The 19903-nt window shown below is 47.8% G+C and overlaps 1 protein-coding gene across 3 annotated transcripts in view; it reads left to right on the forward strand.

Annotated features, from left to right (window-relative positions):
• The window catches only part of ATG7 (autophagy related 7), a 247227-nt gene that overhangs the window by 226816 nt on the left and 508 nt on the right, over window positions 1-19903 (forward strand). The gene's annotated exons all lie outside the window — the stretch shown is intronic.

Genomic DNA, 19903 nt, shown 5'->3' on the forward strand with positions numbered 1-19903 from the left:
GATGTTTGTGTTCCTTTGAGGTCACTGCCCTTGTTTTCAGAGTAAACTTTTGTGTGAGTGCACTCCAAAAGGGGGAGTCCGTGGAGAGGGGACGCTCTCGCCTCTGTTTCCACAGGCGTGCACCTAGCCTGAGCCTGAGGTCCTGACCCAGGAGAGCCAAGGACCACCCTGGTAGACCTAAGCTCTGCTTATGACCTTGCTTAGGCCATGTACCCTCTCTGGGCCTCGGTTTCCCCTTCTGTAACAGTGGGGACTAAACACATGTAAGATCATTTCTAGCTCTGACATTTTAGGATTCTGATCATAAGTATTTATGAAAATGTTGATCATCCCTCCAAAATATACTTTAGATATGCACACTGCTCTCCATTTCTCCTGGCACTGACCATGATCCTGTCACTGGAGTGGTATAGAATAAGCTCAGACTCTTTACCAAGGACTCTCTGATGACAGATTTGCCATGCATCTGCCTGGGGCTTTTCCCACCCGGACTGCAGGAACTGCTGTCAGCCTTGGGGCAAGCCACGCCCTCTCCTGCCTGCTTCTCTCGTACCTGCTATTCTGTCCACCAAAAAGCCGCCCTCCCTCCGCCCCTTAATGGGCTGACTCCTTCCCATCTTTCAGATCTAGGCTTAAATGTCACCTTCTAGAGGCCTGACTCAAAATCCCTGTCTATAGTAATGTTCCTCTGTTATTCTACCTCTCACTCCGTGTTTATTTTCCGTCACGGTCCGTAAATGTCTTGAAGCCATTTTCTTGGGTCTGGTGGTGTGTTAGTCTCTTGTTTGCCTGCACTAGAATGTGGGCTTCACACAAGTGGGGACCTCCAAGAGTGAGGGCTTTCCTTATCAGTCCCCATCACTACTGAACACCCAGAGCCTCGCACAGTGCCTGCTACGCAGCAGGTGTTCCATAAATGTTTGTTAAATGGACGCACGGTTGAATGGATGGATACCCCTCCATAAAGAGCTCCCGTTTTTCCTCCTGACTGCTCAGGCCCCATTTTCCCCCTACGATCTGGATGTAGCAAAAGGGAGATTATAAAGCAAACCAAATGTCTGTTGTGAAGCCGTTAGTAGCCGAGCCGTATTTTTACTCCCCACTCTGCTGTTTGTTCCCACAGCCTCTGCACAGTGGGACCAGATTCCGCCAGTGTGATTTCCTAAGGGTTAGTGTTTTCCAGTCATTATTTTATTTACCCTTGGTGACCTTTGTGAGGTCGATGATAGAGGCCAGGTCTCGGAGATTAAGTAACCTTGCCTGAGATTGCAGAGCTAGTAAGTGGTAGAGCCTTGCCCCAGGTCCAGTGCTGTTTCCTTCACGCCCCATGCCACCGAGCCAAGCTGTGGCCCTGAACATGGCAGGAGCCCAGGAATGGTGGAGCCAGAGCCGGCATTGTGTGTGACTTCAGGTGGCCTTTATTGTCCACCTAGCTAGGAGAAACTTGCAGCCCAGTTCTGGCATCCCTGAGTGTCAGGGGAACCTGAGGTAAGGTCTTGGGATTTCTAGAGACCTGTTGTCATAGAGAGCATGGGGGTTGTGTTAGGGTTAGTGATAAAGCCTAGGGGATGGGCTGGGTGATGCTGGCCCCTCAGCAGTAACCTGTCAGCTGCTTGAGGAAGGCCTTTCTGAAGGCCAGCACAGAGCCTGCCCTTCAAAGAATAGTTCTCTTGGTAGGACATCCACATGGAGCCTCAAAATAGGCCTATTTGCCAGAAGCTGCAGTGGAGAAGAGAACACAAGGCATGCAACCAGAAAGACCTGGGTTTGAACCTCAGCTCTGCTATATACAAGCTATGTGAACCTGGCCAAGGCATCTGCCCTCTCTGTTTTAATATGATGCAGAGTCAATACTTCCTAATTCTTGTGCCTGAGTGAGTGCGTGAAGAAATCACATCTAAGATGCCCTCATCCTGAAGGGACAACAGAAAAGAGGAAATAGCTTCGTGTTATTTTCGACAGAAAAGAGGAAATAGCTTTGTGTTATTTTCAGCATGAAAAACTTTAATTGGGCTATATATGAAATGGATTACTCACAACTTAGAAGAGCTTATCAATAAATATTAATGATAGGAACAGAGATTCATTTCTTCAGGTTGTAAAGTTGTGTGCTCACTGATATGAAACAAATAATAGTACACACTCCTGTCTCTACCCTGTCAGCCACTATTTGAGCACTTTGTATTCCCTTTAATTGTCACAACAGCCCCATAAGGAAGATACAGTTTGGGCTTTGTTTTTCAGATGAGAAAAATGGAGGCACGGAGAGATTAAGAAAGTTGCCCAAGGTCACACAGCCAGCAAGTAAATGGCAGAGCAGGGACATAGTCCGGGAAGTCCAACCTCAGAGTCTGAGAAGCTCTTAGCTCCTGGGCTACGTGATTTGGTGTTGTTTGGTGACCAAAGGGGAGTTCCATGCAGGACGCAGGGTGAGAGGAGGACCATTTAGCTGAAGAAGTATGGGAACCCTAGATCATAATGATTCTGTTCTGCCTAAAACGATTGGAAATGAGACTTCTAGATAAAATGTTTGGGAGCCAGTGTTGGTATGAAAAGGGTAGAAATGGGGTCTGTCTTTAGGATTGCCCACCCTCTGCCATTTTAGAAAGGACAGTATTCCTCTTTTATACTTTTGGAAACTATTATGTGTTTCTGTTCTGTGAACTCTCCCTTTTAGCTATGTTTCTTTTTTTGCTGAATATTTTTTTTTTTGCTGAATTTTTAAAAGATCAGATTTATTGAGGTGTAATTCACGAATGTAAATGTGTACATTTCTATGAGTTTTGACAAACTTACACACCTGTGTGTAACCACCACCACAAGCAAAATAGGGACAATTTCTATCACCCCAAAAGGTGAAACTTTCCCTGAGGCCCTATATAGTCAGATCACACCCAGCCCCAGACAACCAAGGGTCTGCTTTCCATCATTACAGATTCCATTTGTATTTTCCAGGGTTCTGTACAAATGGAACTATATTTTGTGTTTTCTTTTTCTTTTTTACTTTTTAAATTTATTTTTGTCAAGACATAATTCACATACAACCTTGTGTAAGTTTAAGGTATCCAGTGTTGATCTGATACGTTTATATATGGCAGCATGATTGCCAGATTACCACGTTAGTGTTGGCTAATCCCTCTACCAAGTTACAGTTACTTCTTTTCTGTGGTGGGAAAAATTAAGATCTAGTCTCATAGCAGCCTTGATGTATATAATAAAGTGTTGTTGACTCTAATCACTCTGCTGTGCATTAGATCTCTAGACTTATTCATCTACTGGTGGCCAGTTTGTACCCTTAAACCACATTTCCCGAATTTTCTCACCACCATCCCTAGCTCCTGGTAACCACCATTCTATTCTCTGTTTATGAGTTCACCTCTTTTAGATTCCACATATCCTTGGTATCGTACAGTGTTTGTATTTCTCTGATTTATCTCACTTAGAGTAATGCCCTCAAGGACCATCCATGTTGTCACAAATGGCAGGATTTCCTTTTTCTCATGGCTGAATAATAATTCGATTGTGTTTATATAACACATCTTCTTTATCCATTCATCTGTTGACGGACACTTAGATTGTTTCCATAGCTTGGCTATTGTGAATGATATCACAGGGAACATCTTTGATGTCATGTTTTCATGCCCTTTGGATATATACCCAGGAGTGGAATTGCTGGATCATATAGTGGTCCTATTTTTAATTTTTAAAGGAGTCTTCCTACTGTTTTCCATAGTGGCTGAACCAGTTCCCACCAGCAGTGTAGAAGGGTTCCCTTTTCTCTACATCCTCACCAAAACTTCTCTAACCTTCCTGACAATAGTTGTCCTAACGGGTGTGAGGTGATATCTCACTCCAATTTGCATTTACCTTATGGTTAGTGATACTGAACACACTTTCATGGACCCGTTAGCCATTTAGGTGTTTTCTTTGGAAAAATTTCTACTTAGTTCCTCTGTCCATTTTGTCATCAGATTGTTTATTTTCTTTTTTTGTTGAGTTGTATGAGTTCTTTATGTATTTTGGATATTAACCTCTTAACTTATACATGGTTTGCAGACATTTTCTCCCATTCCATAGGTTACCTTTTCATTTTATGGGTGGTGGTGGTGGTTATTGTGTTTTGGTGGGTTTGCCTTGCAGAAGCTTTCTGGTTCTACTTGTTAAATTTTGCTTTTGCCACTTTTGTGCTTTTCGTGTAGTGTCTAAAAAAAATCATTGCCGGAATGCCTGGGTGGCTCAGTTGGTTAAGCGTCTGACTTCAGCTCAGATCATGATCTCACGGTTTGTAGGTTTGAGCCCTGCATCAGGCTCTGTGCTGACAGCTCAGAGCCTGGAGCCTGCTTTGGATTCTGTGTCTCCCTCTCTCTCTGCCTGCCTCTCTCTCTCTCTCTCTCTCTCTCTCTCTCTCTCTCAAAAATAAATAAAAACATTAAAAAATGTTTAAAAAATCATTGCCAAGACCAGCATCAAGGAGCTTCTTTCCTATGTTTTCTTGCAGGAGTTTTACAGTGGGAGGTCTTATGTTTAAGTCTTTAATCCACTTCAAGTTAAGTTTTGTGAGCAGTGTCACATAGGGGTCCAGCTTCATTGTTTTGCATATGATGATCTAGTTCTCTCAGCACTGTTTGTTGAAGAGACTTCCCTTTCCCCACTAAGTGTTCTTTTTTTTTTTTTATGTTTACTTAATTTTGAGAGAGAGAGAGAGAGAGAGAGCCCAAGCTGGGGAGGGGCAGAGAGAGAGATGAAGGCACAGAATCTGAGCAGGCTCTATGCTTAGCTGTCAGCACAGAGCCCAATGTGGGGCTCGAACTCATGAACTGTGAGATCATGACCTGAGCTGAAGTCGGATGCCCAACCAACTGAGCCACCCAGGCACCCCTCGCCACTAAGTGTTGTTGACACCCTTGGCAAAAATCAGTTGACTGTAAAAAATGGGGGTTTATTCCTGGGTTTGCAGTTCTATTCTGTTGGTCTAGGTCTCTCTTTTTATGCCAGTACCATACTGGTTTAATTACTATAGATTTGCAATATAATTTGAGGTCAGGAAGCATGGTGTTGGGACACCTGCTGGCTCAGTAGAAGAGCATTCAGCTCTTGACCTCAGGGTCAAGTCCCACATTGGATGTAGAGGTTATTTAAATAAATAAAACTAAAAACAAACAAACAAACAAACACAGGAAGCTTGATCTTTCCAGCTCTGTTCTTTCTCAGGATTGCTTTGACTGTTTGGGGTCTTTTGTGGTTCCATATACATTTTTTGGATTATTTTTTTGAATCCCATGTTAAGTCCTATTTTGTCTGGCTTCTTTGGGCCAGCATATTGTTGAGATCCATCCCTGTTGTTGTGTCTCGGTAGTTGGTCCCTTTTTACTGCCGAATAGTATCCTATTTTATGAATATATCAAATTGTTCCTTCACTCACTTACTGATGAGTATTTGGATTGTTTCCACTTTGGGACTGTCGTAAATGAAGCTCCAGTGTGTGTTTACGTACAAGTCTTTGTGTGGAAACGTACTCTCATTTCTTTTAAGCGATTTCCTAGGACTGGAATTGCTGGGTTTAAATGGAAGTATACGTTTGATCTCTTAAGAAACTATCAAACTGGTTTGTAAAGTAGCTGCACCGCTTGCTGTTGCCGCCACTAACATCTGAGAGTTCTGGTTGCTCTGCCTCCTGGTCAGAATGTAGGGCCCGGCGGTCTTCCCTTGTCACTGGGTGGCTGGGTATATGGCGGTAGCTTGTGGTTTTGATGGCAGTCCTCTGGTGACAGTGGATGCCTGCCATCTGTGTGTCTTCTTTTCATGACGTCTCTTTCAAACCTTTTGCCACAGTTTCCATGGGGTTATTTACCTCATTATTGGGTCGCAAGAATTCTTTATATTTTCCAGACGTAGGTCCTTTTTCCGATACACGCACTGCATATATTTTCTCCATATCTTTGGCTTGCCTGTTCATTTTCTTAATGTCTTTAAGAACGAAAAAGTTCTGATTATTTAACAAAGTCGAGTTTATTCATTTTTTTATGGTTCATACTTGTAGTATCTTAAGAATTCTTTGCCTGCCCCAGAGTCTCATTAATTTTTTTATGTTCTTTTTTTTTTTAACAAGTCTTATACTTTGAGCTTTTACATATACTTCCATGTTTCATTTCAAGTTAATTTCTGTATATGGCTTGAAGTAAGCATTGAGGTTTGTTTTTCTGCATATGGATATCTAATTATGCCCGCATCATTTGTTGAAAAGATTCTCTTTTCCTTAGTGAACTACTGTGGCACCTTTGTTGAAAGTCGGTCGACCCCATATACGTGTGGGTCTATTTCTGCCTCTCTCCTCTTCTCTGTCTTTATTTCAGTGTCTCACCATCTGATTCCTGCAGCTTTATACATAAGGTCAGGGGCCCGTGTCTGTGTCATCCCATGATCTCTGCTGGTGGCGCCCAGAGGCAGCACCCTCAGGGCTCCGTGCAAGGATACCAAACATGGTCTTGAATGTCTGCCAGGGACTGAATCAGGGCCCTCTCATGATATTCCAGGTCACCCGCCTTTGCATTATTTAAAGTTTCAAAATTCTCTCTTACCAAGTGAAGTCTCTGTATGTTTATATCCCGTTCTCACCTCACTCTAGAGCTCTCAGCCCTCCCGCTTTTCTCCTTTCCCTTCTCCCTCTCTCCAGTATTGACCCCAGAAGGCCTTTGAGGTAGAGAACAAAGATGCCAAAGTGTCCGCCTTTTTACAGGGGGCACTTTTCAGAAAGTTTTCTAAGGCACTGAAAAGAAGAACTACATAATGGAAACCATTTTGCAGCCTCCAGCACGGCCATTTATCTCAATAACCATTTCATTTAAAATGTGGGCCAAACATATAAATCATATCTTGAAAGAAAGTATGTTGGTGCCACAGAAATTGCCCTGTATTCTTACCACCTAATTTGAAAAATGTGTTTTGAAGCTGAGAAGAAAGCAAACAAGCCTGGGGCCCGCCTGCCCTTCTCCTACAAGTCCCCTTCCTTCCCTCTGTCCCCAAAATAAATCCACGCTACTCCCCAAAGTAAGTAGAGAAGCTGAAGCACGTAACACACACCCTGTTGTTAGTCCTTCTCTGGGACTGCCGCTGCTATTTTGGAGCCTTCGCCTTTGAATGTCGCTTGGTAATGAGGAGTTGAGAGCCCAAAACCCAGGCTGCTCCCCACGGTCCTTGGACTCGACTGACCCCTCTCAGGCCTCAGTCGCACCCTCGTCCTTAGGCAACAAACACTCGTTAGAGCGCTCAGATACTGGTGCTCATTTAAGGACAGGTCCAGAGGGAGGGTGCTAAATATAGCAGGGTCCGAAGGTCCATTTCCAGACTAATCAAATGGGGAGACACTGGGCAGCCTGTGCTGGGAGCTGGGAATTCCAGGGTCCGAGTCCATGGTCAAAATGGCGGCATCTCCACCCAGGCCCAAGGTTTCTTATTTTGCTTCTCGCCACTTCGTGGGAGGGAGAGCAGAAAGTAACAGCGGGATGCCTCTGCCCTGTGGGCGGCTGGGCACTTCCGTAGCCGGTGCGCTGGCTCCCAGGGTCCGCACAGGGTGGCAGCACCCTCACCCCCACCCAGCTCCATACCACATCATCTTCTGATCCCAAAAGAGGCATGTGAGCGTCAGAGAAAAACCTAAAATAAAGAATAAAATTGGCACCCATGACCCCACCCCTTGGAGGTTATTGTTCGTTTTTGCTTTTTCCTTCTAGGTTTTTTTGTAACCATGGGTGTAAGTGATTGGAGCACAAGGTTTTGTTTTCTCTTTTAACGTATACGTTTCTGACAGTTTTCTTGTATCATTGGAACTTGCTTGAAAACATGTTAATTGCCTGCCCAGTACTCATCCTGTACGTAGGCCAAGCTCTCCCGCTCAGTCTCCCCTGGTGTGACGACAGGGATCCTGGTTTCTCTCTTCTGCCCCAAGGGATGGCTTGAGACTCCTGTCCTCCATGAGACATACATTCTCCCTCTGCATCCTTCTGTTCTGGCCTTGGAGACCCACTCAGCCCCTGGTGGGAAGGTGGAAACAATCAGCCCTTCCTCAGGTGGATGGTCACAGAGCCTCCCTGCCACCCACTGGGTATTGTCACCTGAGGTCTGTGCCTCCCCAGATGGAGGGGAGCCACAACCTTGATCTTATTCTCTCTTTTTCCTCCCTCTGGCCTACTAGCTGCTCTTGGCAGCCTGTTCTCTGCTGCTTTCCTCCTGCGCTTCAAGATGACCACCTTCCGGGCATCCCTCCCCAGAGCGTCCTGTCCCCTGTCTTGGTGTTTCAGGTGTAAGCTGTGTTTTCTCAGTACCCGGGCCAGCGAACTTCGGAACTGCTGAGTGCCTCCCCAGCACTTCTGAGTGCGGGCCAGGTGTGTTGGCCTGTCTTTTTGTCTGGATCTAGGTTTTGAAATAGGAGGCCACTTTTTCAGACTCCCTCTTGTCATTCGCAGCCCAGAGCATCTCTGCTGGGGGAGCCGTGGGGGAGGATTGGGGACAGAGGCCCCTCGAAGGTAGCGTGCAAGCCGCATGTGTGCACAGGCCCGGGCCGCGCCTCCTCTCTCGATGTGTCTTTGATCAGTTGTGCAGCCAGACAGAGGCATCTTTCCCACCCCACTGCAGGGGGAGAGGCACCCCATCCTGCCGCCAGCATGAAACATTTCCTTTCTCCTTTGTCTTCCCTCACCATTGGCTCACCAGTGTGCTTTGTATAACTCATTATTTGCATCTTACCAGCTGACTTGGCCACAACTTTTTCTTTCTAGTAAAACCTTAACCTTGTCCGGGACCCCCTGGAGCAATGGGTCATAGGGCAGCACACACTGGCGCCCTGCATTGGCAACAGTGGGGGTGGAAATGGGGAAGGCTGGTGACGTCTCCACCAGAGGACTCTTGTGCTAGAAGTTGCCCCAAGAGTTTTAGCTACCTCCCAGCCTCTTCCCTTCTGCAGCCCTCAGCTGCCTGGTATCTGAGAGGCTGCTGAGTTTGGGGCTGGGTTTTCCACGAGAAGAAGGGCTGGGTCATAATCCCTCTCTCAAATTAGGTGCCCAGGAGAGGCTAGGCTGGAGGAGGTAGTGAATGTTTGGGGCCCAAAGTTGGAAGAGCAAGCAGGCATCTGGAAAAAGGAAGGTACCAGAGCAGTCATGTATAAGAAAAATTGCAGAGCCCTGGGGATGGGATGGGGAAGGAATCGTTTCATCTCCACTGAAGGAGGGTGAAAAGGGTATGTGGATGGAGTGTGAGCAAGGGACCCTGGGTGCTGGTGACAGACAGGGCACCTAGAAGTCCCCTGCAGGGTGTGGGTGTTCGATCACTAGGGTGGCCCTAGCCATCTCCTCCACACTTCCTGGTGCAGACTCTGCCCTTTCTCTTCTCTCTTGTTCGTCCCTTATGGCCATCACCTGCTTATACCAGCAGGCCTAGCCAGTTCACATCAGCTACCCTTGCCTTAGTAGAAAGGCAGAAGGATCTGGAAGTTTTCAGATCCCATGGTACAGACATGGATGCTGGGGCACACAGGCTGTCCTCTCGCATTCTGGACTTACTATCACTTCTGAGTTGGCCCTCGTCCCCATGGTGTGGTGTGAGCTCCAGGTGGGAATCTGGGAACTGGGAAGTCAGAACCTGGTCCTTTACCCAGTGGCACCTCAGGTGGCCCTCCCCAGGCCCACACTGCAGGAGTAGACCTGGGTTGGGCATGGTCACAGGATAGCCTGAAAGGCCCACCATCTAGGGAGGCTCCCCTCCTACTACATACAGAGCATCCTGCACTGGGGCCCTTAGAATCTAGAAGCAAGAAATGGCCACCACTGTGCATTGCCTTGGCCTGGTTTGGGACCTGATGGTGGGGCCCAGGAAGGACAATAAGGGTCTCTGTGGTCTGGAGCCTGGGCCTCCCTTGGAAAGTTGGCTCTGCTGCCTGCTTACTCCGTGGGCTCCTTGCCCTACCCGCAGCCTTGCTCTACCATCCTTTGGGGTTTGGAGGGCAGGGATTGACTTGTTGGAGTCCCCAGCAACCATCTAGACTGAGGAACACTTATCTTTACTGTTTGATTCTTGGGTATTACGTTCGCACCAAAAGTCCCTCTTTCCTTTCTCCACTGTGGTATCATATACAGAGCAGAAGGTTCCAAATCACTGTTCATTCAAAGGCTGTGTATGGGGCCAGACACTGTGCCAGAGCCGGAGGCACAGCATTGAACTCAGTCTGGGCCCAACCCTCAGGTGGTTCACATTCCCAGAGGGAGTCAGGCAGATGCACAGACTAGGATGTAGTGGCAAATTATGGTAGGGGCACCGGAGGAGCCAAATGGGCTGTTTGCACCAGAGAATGAGGGAAGGCTGTTTCAGATGGGTGACCAGGGAAGACACCAGCAGCCATATGCAGGCAGGAGCCAGCCAGGCAAAGTGGTCGTGGGGAGGATCTTCCATGGCTAAGGGAAGCGTGTGTGAGAACCCCGCACAAGGGAGAAGCTCTCGAGCTCAGGTGGCTGGAAGCATTGAGTGAGGAGTCCTGGGAGGTGAGCTTGTGGAGGTGGACAGGGCTGGGCATGGGGCCTGGTGGCACAGAAACAACTATGGATCGCACTCTCCCTGTGAATGGCACTCAGGGACTGTGGAGACCCAGGGGGAGCGACCAGGGGGCAATGACACCTGAGGACAACAGATCCTGTACTCTGGTGGGCATCCAGAGTCTACACAGTGACCCTGGAAATAGCCTGCCTCCCTCCTCAGGCTGTCAGCGTATCTCCCCCGGGGGCTGTGGCAAAGACCTGCAGGACGCCCCTGTGGTGGGGTGGGACAGGGGTTTTGCCAGACTCTGGCCTGCAGTCTGCCATCTGTTCCTCCCCACTCTTTGCTCCCCCTGCCAGGCCACCTCCTCCCCTCCCTTCCTGTCCATGAACCTGACCTAGGATGTCAGGGACCAAGGGCAGGTCCACCATCTGCTGGGAGCCCTACAATCCCTGTCCTATCTCTGGGTCTCGGCTGTGATTGGTCCCCTGTCCTGGGCAGCCCTGCCTGGCTTGGCCCTCCAGTGGCATGTGTCTCTGGCTGGCTGCCCTCCAAAATCTTTTTGGTGCTATCTTCTGGATGCCTGCTGTCCTCCTCCTCCGCTGGTCCCCATGGTCCCTCACAGGTACTCTGAAGGAGCTCACAGACAACCAGACCCCCGTCCCTCAGATGAAAAGGGGCTTAATGCCCTCCACTGGTTTCCCACAGTTTAGAGAAAGGTACTGACCACCTGGATGGCAAGAAATGAAGGACATCCCTCACCCTTCACCTAGTGCTGCCTACCCAGTGAATGTTCTTTGGTGGGTGATTATACATGAGTGAATGAATGAATGGTTATGTGTATGATGCATTTGGAAACATGATGGAGGCTTCATTCTTTCCCAAGTGGACAGAACCCTGGCTGGGAAGTCTGCTGGGAAGCCCAGTCTGATGTCCTCATCTGGTCTCCGGCCAATGCCACCGCCTAGACCCCTCTGGTCTCTGTCCTTCCCACAGAAAGACACATACCTGTGAGGATCCCAGAGAGGAGGTGTGGGGAGCAGGGCTGCTCAGAGGCCCAGAGAGATCTGGACATTTCCATATTTACATTAAAAAATAAAGAAACGCCAAAACCGGGTTTCAGAAACTGTAGTGTATTTTAAATGTTTACATTTAACAAATGAACACTGTTAACACACACACACAAATATAATCGTGCCATTGACAGGGTAATTACAGTGTTTATAAAAGAAAAACCTTGGTTCATGGTAGGCTCCAGGCAGTGTGGTCCAGAAAGGGGACCCAAGTTTGGAATTGGATGATGGACGGCTTTAAGGAAAATGTGCCTGTCTCATTTGGAGAGAGCGAAAAAGTGAAACCTTAGGGCCCTTTGGGCATGTGCGGTCCAGCTACCCATTCTGTCCGGCCTCTCATGATGAGTCCCGATGTTGGAAGGTCCCCCTGACTCATAGCAGTGGCCCCAGCCCCACTGTCCTCACGTCTACACTGGCTTGAAGAGCCAGAGCTCCTCCCCCTGCTGCAGGGCCGCCAGGGACCGAGGACAGAGAGGCTCTGTCAGGCTGTGACCACAGGGGCCAGGCCCTTGGCCAGTCAGGAGCAGCACAGTCCTCAGGGTAGGAGCTGGGGCTCCCCTCCTGACCAGGGGGGGTGCAGAAGACAGGTGGGGGGACCCCGGCAGCCGGGACAGTTCGGAGGCTGGCCTGGCCCGTCGCGAACCCTGGGTTTCCCCATGGTTCCTGTGGGTGCTGTTGGCCGCGGGGCCTCTCATTGTGTGTCAGCATGACAGAGGGCCGGTCCAGGAAGCAGGTTCAGAGACTGTCCTTCATAGTTTTTTTTAGAAAGAATTGTGTTTAACAATAAGGAAGTGGTGAGATCAAGTGGAAACAGCCTCCATTCTCCCCCTTACCAGCTCGGCCTCCTTGACAAGTTACATCATTTCCTCTGGGTCAGTTGCCTGTTTTGTAAATGGTCGCAGCACTGTACTTGGGCTCCTGAGAAGACTGAGCGCAGGCGTGCGTTTGGCCAGATGGTACTACACCGTCCTGACAGACCACACCTCCACGCATCAATTTGTGCCATCAGTGTTGTTTCTACTTTGGGACTATTACGAATAATGCTGTGAAGGCTCGTGTACAGGTTTTTGTGTGGTCATAGGTTTTCCGTTCTCTTGGGTACACACCCACCAGTGGAATTGCTGGGCCATCGAACAGCCAGACTGTTGTCCACAGTGGCTGCGCCATGTCCCATTTTCCCTAGCAGCGTCTGGGGATTCCAGTTCCTCCACATCCTCGCCAGCACCTATTATCTGACTTTTCGATGAAAGCCATCCTCGTGGGTACGATGTGGCATCTCCTTGTGATTCTGATTTGCATTTTCCTAATGACGTTCAAGTATCTTTCATGTTCTTCTGAGCCATTTGTCTTTCTTGGAGAAATGTCTACTCAGCTCCTTTGCCTGTTCATAAATTAGGTTGTCTTTTTGCTACTGAGTTGCAAATGGTCTAGAAACAAGCCCCTTATCAGATCTATGATTTGCACGTATCTTCTCCCATTTCTGTGGGTTGTATTTTCACTTTCCTAATAATGTCCTTTCAAGCACACATTTTGTAAATTTTGATGAAGTCCAGTGCACCTGTTGTTTTGTCCTGATTGCTGTGCTTTCAGTTGTTTTTCTTCTTGATTTAATATTTTGAATATAGAAACACTTACCTGATGCTCCAGTGCAAAGGTATGCTCATCTCAAAAATGAATAAACGTTAAGAAAAAAAATTTTTTTAAAGTATGCTCAGATCAGCCTCACGTCCATTCCCCCACCATCAGTAGCCATTAAAATGAATTTCCAGTTTATCATTTGTGTTTTTATTTTTTGCAAAAATAAAAGAATATAAAACTGTTCATATTTCCTCTTCCATCTCTTCCCCCGTTTGTCTTTCTCTTGCTAAGTAAATCCTGGAAATGGCACCCTACTGTGCGTTGAACTTCCTTGCCGTGTTTCGGGGCCACAGTGGTCCCTGATGGGGGGAGGGGCACGTGCATCGAATGAAAGGCTCAGCTAGCTGGTTCCCCACTGAGGGTCACTTGGGTTGTTTCCAGTCTTTGCCTGTAACAACCCATGGGGCAACGAATCATGTCCTTGTGTGTTTGTGGAGGTGTATCTTTAGGACAGACTCCTAACAGTAAGCCCGCTGGGTCAAACTTTGAGACAGGTAGTTCTGTTGGATACTCCATAGGGGCCTTGCCGTTTATGTCCCACCAGCATCGAATGGGAGTGCCGTTTTCCCACAGATTCGCAGAATGTAATGCCAAGCTTTACATTATTTGTAAATTTACATAATGTAAATTATGTACTTACATTACATATTTTTTGGGATTTTTGCCCATCGGATAGGTGAGAAAACGTTCTGTGTAGTTTAAAAAAAAAAAAAGTCAACTTTATTAAGGTGTATAATTTGTGTACAATAAAAGACATCCACTTAAAGTGCATGGTTTGGTGAGTTCTGACAGGCCATCTACTTTCTGTCTCCATAAATTAGTTTGGCCACGTCGAGAATTTTAGATACATGGGTCCGTATGGTATATATGGATCTTTTGTGCCAGGCTTCTTTGACTCCACATAATGACTCTGAGATGCATACGCATCGCTTGCGTGCATTTGTAGTTTGTTCCTTTGAGGGTGAGTAGTACCCACTGTATGGATGTACCTCTGTTTGTTTCTCTGTTTGCCTGGCAAGAGTCATCTGGGTTGATTCCAGTTGTGCTGTGAACATACTTGCAGCAGTCTTTTTGTGGACACGTGTTCTCGTGCCTTTGGGGTACATAGGAGTGGAGTGGCTGCATCGTGTGGATGTTTCACTGTACAAGTCACCAGACCTTGCTCCCAAGTGGTTTTGCCAGTTTCTGCCCTGCCTGCAGCTGTGCGAGACTTCCTGTTGCTCCACAGCCTGACACAATTTTGTTGTTACCGGCCTAGTTTCATTTTGGCGGTTCTAGAAGGTACAGTGTGGTGCCTCTTTCTGGTTTGCATTTCCCTGAGGACTAAGGATGCTGAGCACCTCTTCAGGTTCTTACTGGCCATTATATTTCCTTCATTGTGAAGTGTCTATTCACATCTTTTGCCCATAAGAACAAAACAAAACAAACAAAAAAAACAGGTTATCTGTCTACTATTGAGCAGTAGGAGTTCTTTATATATTCTGGTTACAAGTCCTTTTTATATACACTATGGATATTTTTCTTTCTAGTGGAATAAAGATGAGAAGTTTTGATTTTTGTAAAGACTCAATATTCTTTCTGGTTAGCATTTTTTGTATCCTATGAAATTTTAGCATTTCTCTTATTCTGAGCAGTTGAACCCCTTTTCTTATGTTTAAAAGCTATTTTCCATTTTTTCTGTGACCTGCCAATGTCCTTGGTTTGTTTAAGAAAGAATCAATTTAGGGGCGCCTGGGTGGCCCAGTCAGTTAAGCATCGACTTGGGCTCAGGTCATGATCTTGCAGTTCGTGAGTTTGAGCCCTGCCTCAGGTTCTGTGCTGACATCTCAGAGCCTGGAGCCTGCTTCAAATTCGATATGTCCCTCTCTTTCTGCCCCTCCCCCACTCTCACTCTGTCTCTCTCAAAAATGAATAATAAAAACATTTTTTTTTCAACGTTTATTTATTTTGGGGACAGAGAGAGACAGAGCATGAACAGGCAAGGGGCAGAGAGAGAGGGAGGCACAGATTCGGAAACAGGCTCCAGGCTCTGAGCCATCAGCCCAGAGCCCGACGCGGGGCTCGAACTCACGGACCGCGAGATCGTGACCTGGCTGAAGTCGGACGCTTAACCGACTGCGCCACCCAGGCGCCCCAATAAAAACATTTTTTAAAAAGGGGCGCCTGAGTGGCTCAGTCGGGCCAACTTCAGCTCAGGTCATGATCTCAAGGTTCATGGGTTCGAGGTCTCACATAGAGCTTTGTGCTGAGAGCTCAGAGCCCAGAGCCTGCTTCGGATTCTGTGTCTCCCGCTCTTTCTGCTCCTCCCCCACTCAAGCTCTGTCTCTCTCAAAAATGAATAATGTTTAAAAAAAAATAATAAGTTTATTGGTCTTTCTCATCTTGATTATTTTTATATTTTTTTTTAATGTTTTATTTTTGAGACAGAGAGCATGAGCAGGGGAGGGGCAGTGAGAGAGGGAGACACAGAATCTGAAGCAGGCTCCAGGCTCTCAGCTGTCAGTACAGAGCCTGACGTGAGGATTGAACCCACAGACCACAAGATCATGACCCGAGCTGAAGTCAGTCACTTAACCAACCAAGCCACCCAGGCGTCCCTTCTCTTCTTGATTTTTAAGAGCTATCTGTATTTTAGGGAGATTAGCCCTTTATGCATTGTTTTCTCCCACTTGGTTGTCTTTTCAACTTTGCATATAGTGATTTTTCTATGTATAATTGCACACGTGTGTTTTCACATAATCCAGTGTATCTGTTTTATTGCTTAAAGATTTTAAGCTATAGGCTCCCCACTCCCAGGTTATAAAGGAGCTTACCCACATGTACCTCTAGTATTTGTATGATTTTGCTGTTGTATATTTAGACCTGTCCCATTTGGAGTAGATTCTGGTATACAATGAGACATGGAATCAGTTTTATCTTTTTTTTAAGTTTCTATATTTTGAGGTGGGGGCAGGGGGAGAGGCAGAGAGAGAATCCTAAGCAGGCTCCACACTGTCAGTGCAGAATCATGAGATCATGACCTGAGCCGCAACCAAGAGTCAGATGCTTAACCGACTGAGTCACCCAGGCGCCCCAGTTTTATCTTTTTGCAAATGACTGTCTGGTTGTCCCCATATCCTCTATTAAAAAGTCCATCTTTTGGTAGTGATTTGAGATCATATTCCCCAGACCTTTATCATTAAGATACTAAATTTCCATATGTACTTGGACATACTGTTCTGTTGTTTCTGGACTCATTTTGTTCCATTGGCCCATCTGTCTGTTCCCATGGTGATGTAACCTTCTCTAAATTGGAGACTTTATGACATGTTTGAACATACAGAACCTCCTCGTTGCTTGTCTTTGCCAAGATGTTCCTAGATACTCTTGCTTATTTGTTTTTCCTCATAAACCTTAGAACCAGCTTGTCTAGCTCCAGAAAAGATACTTGTTGATTTTTTAAAATTGAAAGTGTGGTAAATCTATGAACTTGGGTGAAGTTGACATGTTTATTGCTGTTGAATCGCCCTGTGCACAAACAAGGAACATTTCCCCCATTCGTTTCAGTTTCCTTTCCATAAGACTCTCGGGAGGACCCCTGCAGGACTGTGTGGGAGGGCTTTCTCAATGTGGATGTCAGACATTTCGTGTAGGTTCATTCCGAGTTGGATCCCTTGCATCGCTTATAATGGGCTCTTCTCTCTCACTCTTTGCCAACTGGATACTGTTTGCATATATGGAGGCTAGAATTTGTTGTTGGTAATTTTATACCTTGCCCTCTTACTGAACACTTTATTGTCTTTATTCATATTAGCTTTTATTTTCTTGGGTTTTCTAGGTGTACTTGAATATCATCTGCAAAAAGGAGATCATTTATCTCTTCCTTAGAGTATGTGTATTTTTATTTTTTTATGTTTATTTTGAGACAGAGAGACATGGAGAGAGAGAATCCCAAGCTCTGTGCTGACAGCGCAGAGCCCAACACGGGGCTCGAACCCACAAACCATATCGTGACCTGAGCCGAAATCAAGAGTCGGGAGCTTAACCGACTGAGCCACCCAGGCGCCCCTGAATGTTGTTAAAGCTTTGCATGATATATTGCCAGATCTCTTCTGTTAAAAAATATGGTACCAATTTATGTTCCTTCTGGAAGTGTTTTGCCACTCCCTTGCCAGCACTGAGTATCAACACATTTTAAATCTTTGCCAGTTTAATGCAACCTTCATTCATCCTGAAGAGGACATCCACAGGGCCCCTTCTACACCAGGTGCTGTGAGGGAGGCTGAGGACACAGTGGGGAACAGACTGATCCCGGCGCCCCCACTCTCAAGTCCTTATTCTAGAGTGAGAGGACGCTGTCGTTTGTTTTTCCCTCCCCAGCTTTACCGAGCAGTGACTGACACAAATTGTATAAATTTAGGTTTTACAAAGTGGTGATTTCATATACATTATGAAATGATTGCCACTATTAAGTTAACTACCATAGCCATCACCTCACATGGTTATTGTGGTGTGTGTGTGTGTGTGTGTGTCGAGAACACTTAAGATCTAGTCCCTCGGCCAGTTTCAAGTAGATAGTATTTTTCGCTGTAGTTGCCGTGCTCTGTATGCAGGACCTCCAGAACCTACTCCTCTTATAACGCAAAGTTTGTACCCTTTGCCCCACATCTCATTTCCCCCCAGCCCCTGGCAACCAACCTTCTGCTCTCTGGTTCTCTGAGTTCAGCTTTTTTGGATTCCACCCAGAAGTGAGATCGTAATGGGTTGTGGAGCCTGAAGTTTCTAGAAGCTTACAGTTAAGCTTTCCTGAGCCCAGAGGATGGGAAAAGGACTGGCTACCCTAGTGGAGAAACCCTCTTCAGGCCCAGGGAACTCCTGGAAAATCCCCCAGCAGTTATGTAAAACCCATTACCCCCCGCCCCCCCCCTCTGGGGAGTCCTGGCATCATAAGCCCTCTGGACGCCTCACTTGATGCCCTGCACCACCTGGGTGCTCCAGGAGCTGGGGCCAGAGCCTGCACCTCTCCTGCCCCTCCCCCCCCCCCCCAACGGTGTGCAAAGGCAGGGCTGGGTGCTGAGGACCCTTCCCCATAGCTGAGATGCAACCAAACGGGTGATAAAGTGCATGGAAGCTCCCTGGAGCTCCTGCTTTCCTGTAAAGACCTACCCTGGGCCTGGCCCCCCAGTGTCCTATGAGAAACCCCATCTATTCACAGAGGGCACTGCCTGTTGACATAGAACTCCCGGGCCCTGGTTAGCATCCCACCTCTGGCAGGCTACAGCCCACAGGCCACGGCCCCTTCCTCTGTGCGGCCTGCCCTGGGCAGCCCCGGTTGTTCACATACTTCTTCCCACACGCCTGTGCTCCCAGCTCCACACCTTGCTGTCTGTGTAATCCAGGGCAAGCCATCTTACCTCCCTGAATGTGTTTCCATCCACACCTCCCAGGCTATTGTGAGGAGTGGAGGAGGGAGTATTTGCACCAGGTCTATGCAGCTGTAGCACAGGAAGGGGCTCTACAAACATGTTTATTGAATGACTGAGTGAAAAGAATGGACGAACCTCACCAGCGAACCCTCTGGTGGCTGGTTTCCCAGTCAGGGGGTCTGAACCAGAGGATTATCACAAACGTGGGCTCCTAAGTGCACCCTTGGTTCGAGATGCAGCCACCCCCGGCCCCCACCACCACCAAATCCCATCAAGGGCCCAGGCCCCAGAGTCTATTTCAAGTCGTACTGTGGATCTGCTGGGTGGGGAGCTGGACCCAGAGAAAGGCAGGGCCTGCCTGGCCTCATTCAGGTGGCCAGACCCCAGACCGAGCTTCTCCCCACCCGTCCCTGCTCCTGCCGGCATCCGGATGTTGGCTTGCACATCCCATCTTGGTATCTCAGGACAGTAGGGTGTATGTAGAAAGGGGGATGGGTGTGAGAGGCACAGCCACCACCAGCGCTCGGCCCAGGCAACTGGGACCTCAGGATAAAGGAAATTTCCTTCTCTGTGTATTTATTTTCCACATCCTTGACTTTGAAAGCCAAGCTGGTGTTGATATTTACCTTGGCCGGGCCTCCCCATCTCCCTGGGCCAGCCTCGTGTAAACATGATGTTCCTTCTCAGCTCTGCTAGGGTTGAGGTGGCCTTTTGCAACCAATTCTAGGAATTTTGAAAGTCTGAGGCATAAGTTCAGGGACCAGCCCCCCCAGGGATCCCAGGGTGTGAGGAGCCCTGGGGGGGGCCTCCGTGCTGGCCTCGGGCTCCCTCCCAGGGATTCCTGCAGATAGCTGCAGCAAAATAGACCTCTGGGGGACAGCTAGACGGGCCTCCAGGCCTGCTCCCTCGTTTCACAGCAGCATGGCTGAGGAAGCCCCGCTGTCCCCATGAAGGTTGGCTCCAGAAGTTTGGGGTTCACCAGAGACACACAAGGAGGGACAGAGGGAGGATCTGGCTGTCTCCCCTGGGGCTGGTGGGCAGAGAGCTTACTCACAAGGGACAGACAGCTCGTCAGTGCTTGTCCACGTGAGCCATCTGTAGTGCATTTGGCACCTGGACCGCAGCTGACATGCCGCCTGAGAGTGGGAACCTGCCACGGTGGGAAGTGTGTGCACAGGCAGGCTGGTCCCCCTCAGAGCAAGCGCACGAGCCAGAGATCCTGCGCTCAGTGAGGGCAGACAGCGCACAGCGAGGCAGTTGGAGAGG

Source organism: Prionailurus bengalensis, chromosome A2, assembly GCF_016509475.1.
Source record: "Prionailurus bengalensis isolate Pbe53 chromosome A2, Fcat_Pben_1.1_paternal_pri, whole genome shotgun sequence".
Taxonomy (NCBI): domain Eukaryota; kingdom Metazoa; phylum Chordata; class Mammalia; order Carnivora; family Felidae; genus Prionailurus; species Prionailurus bengalensis.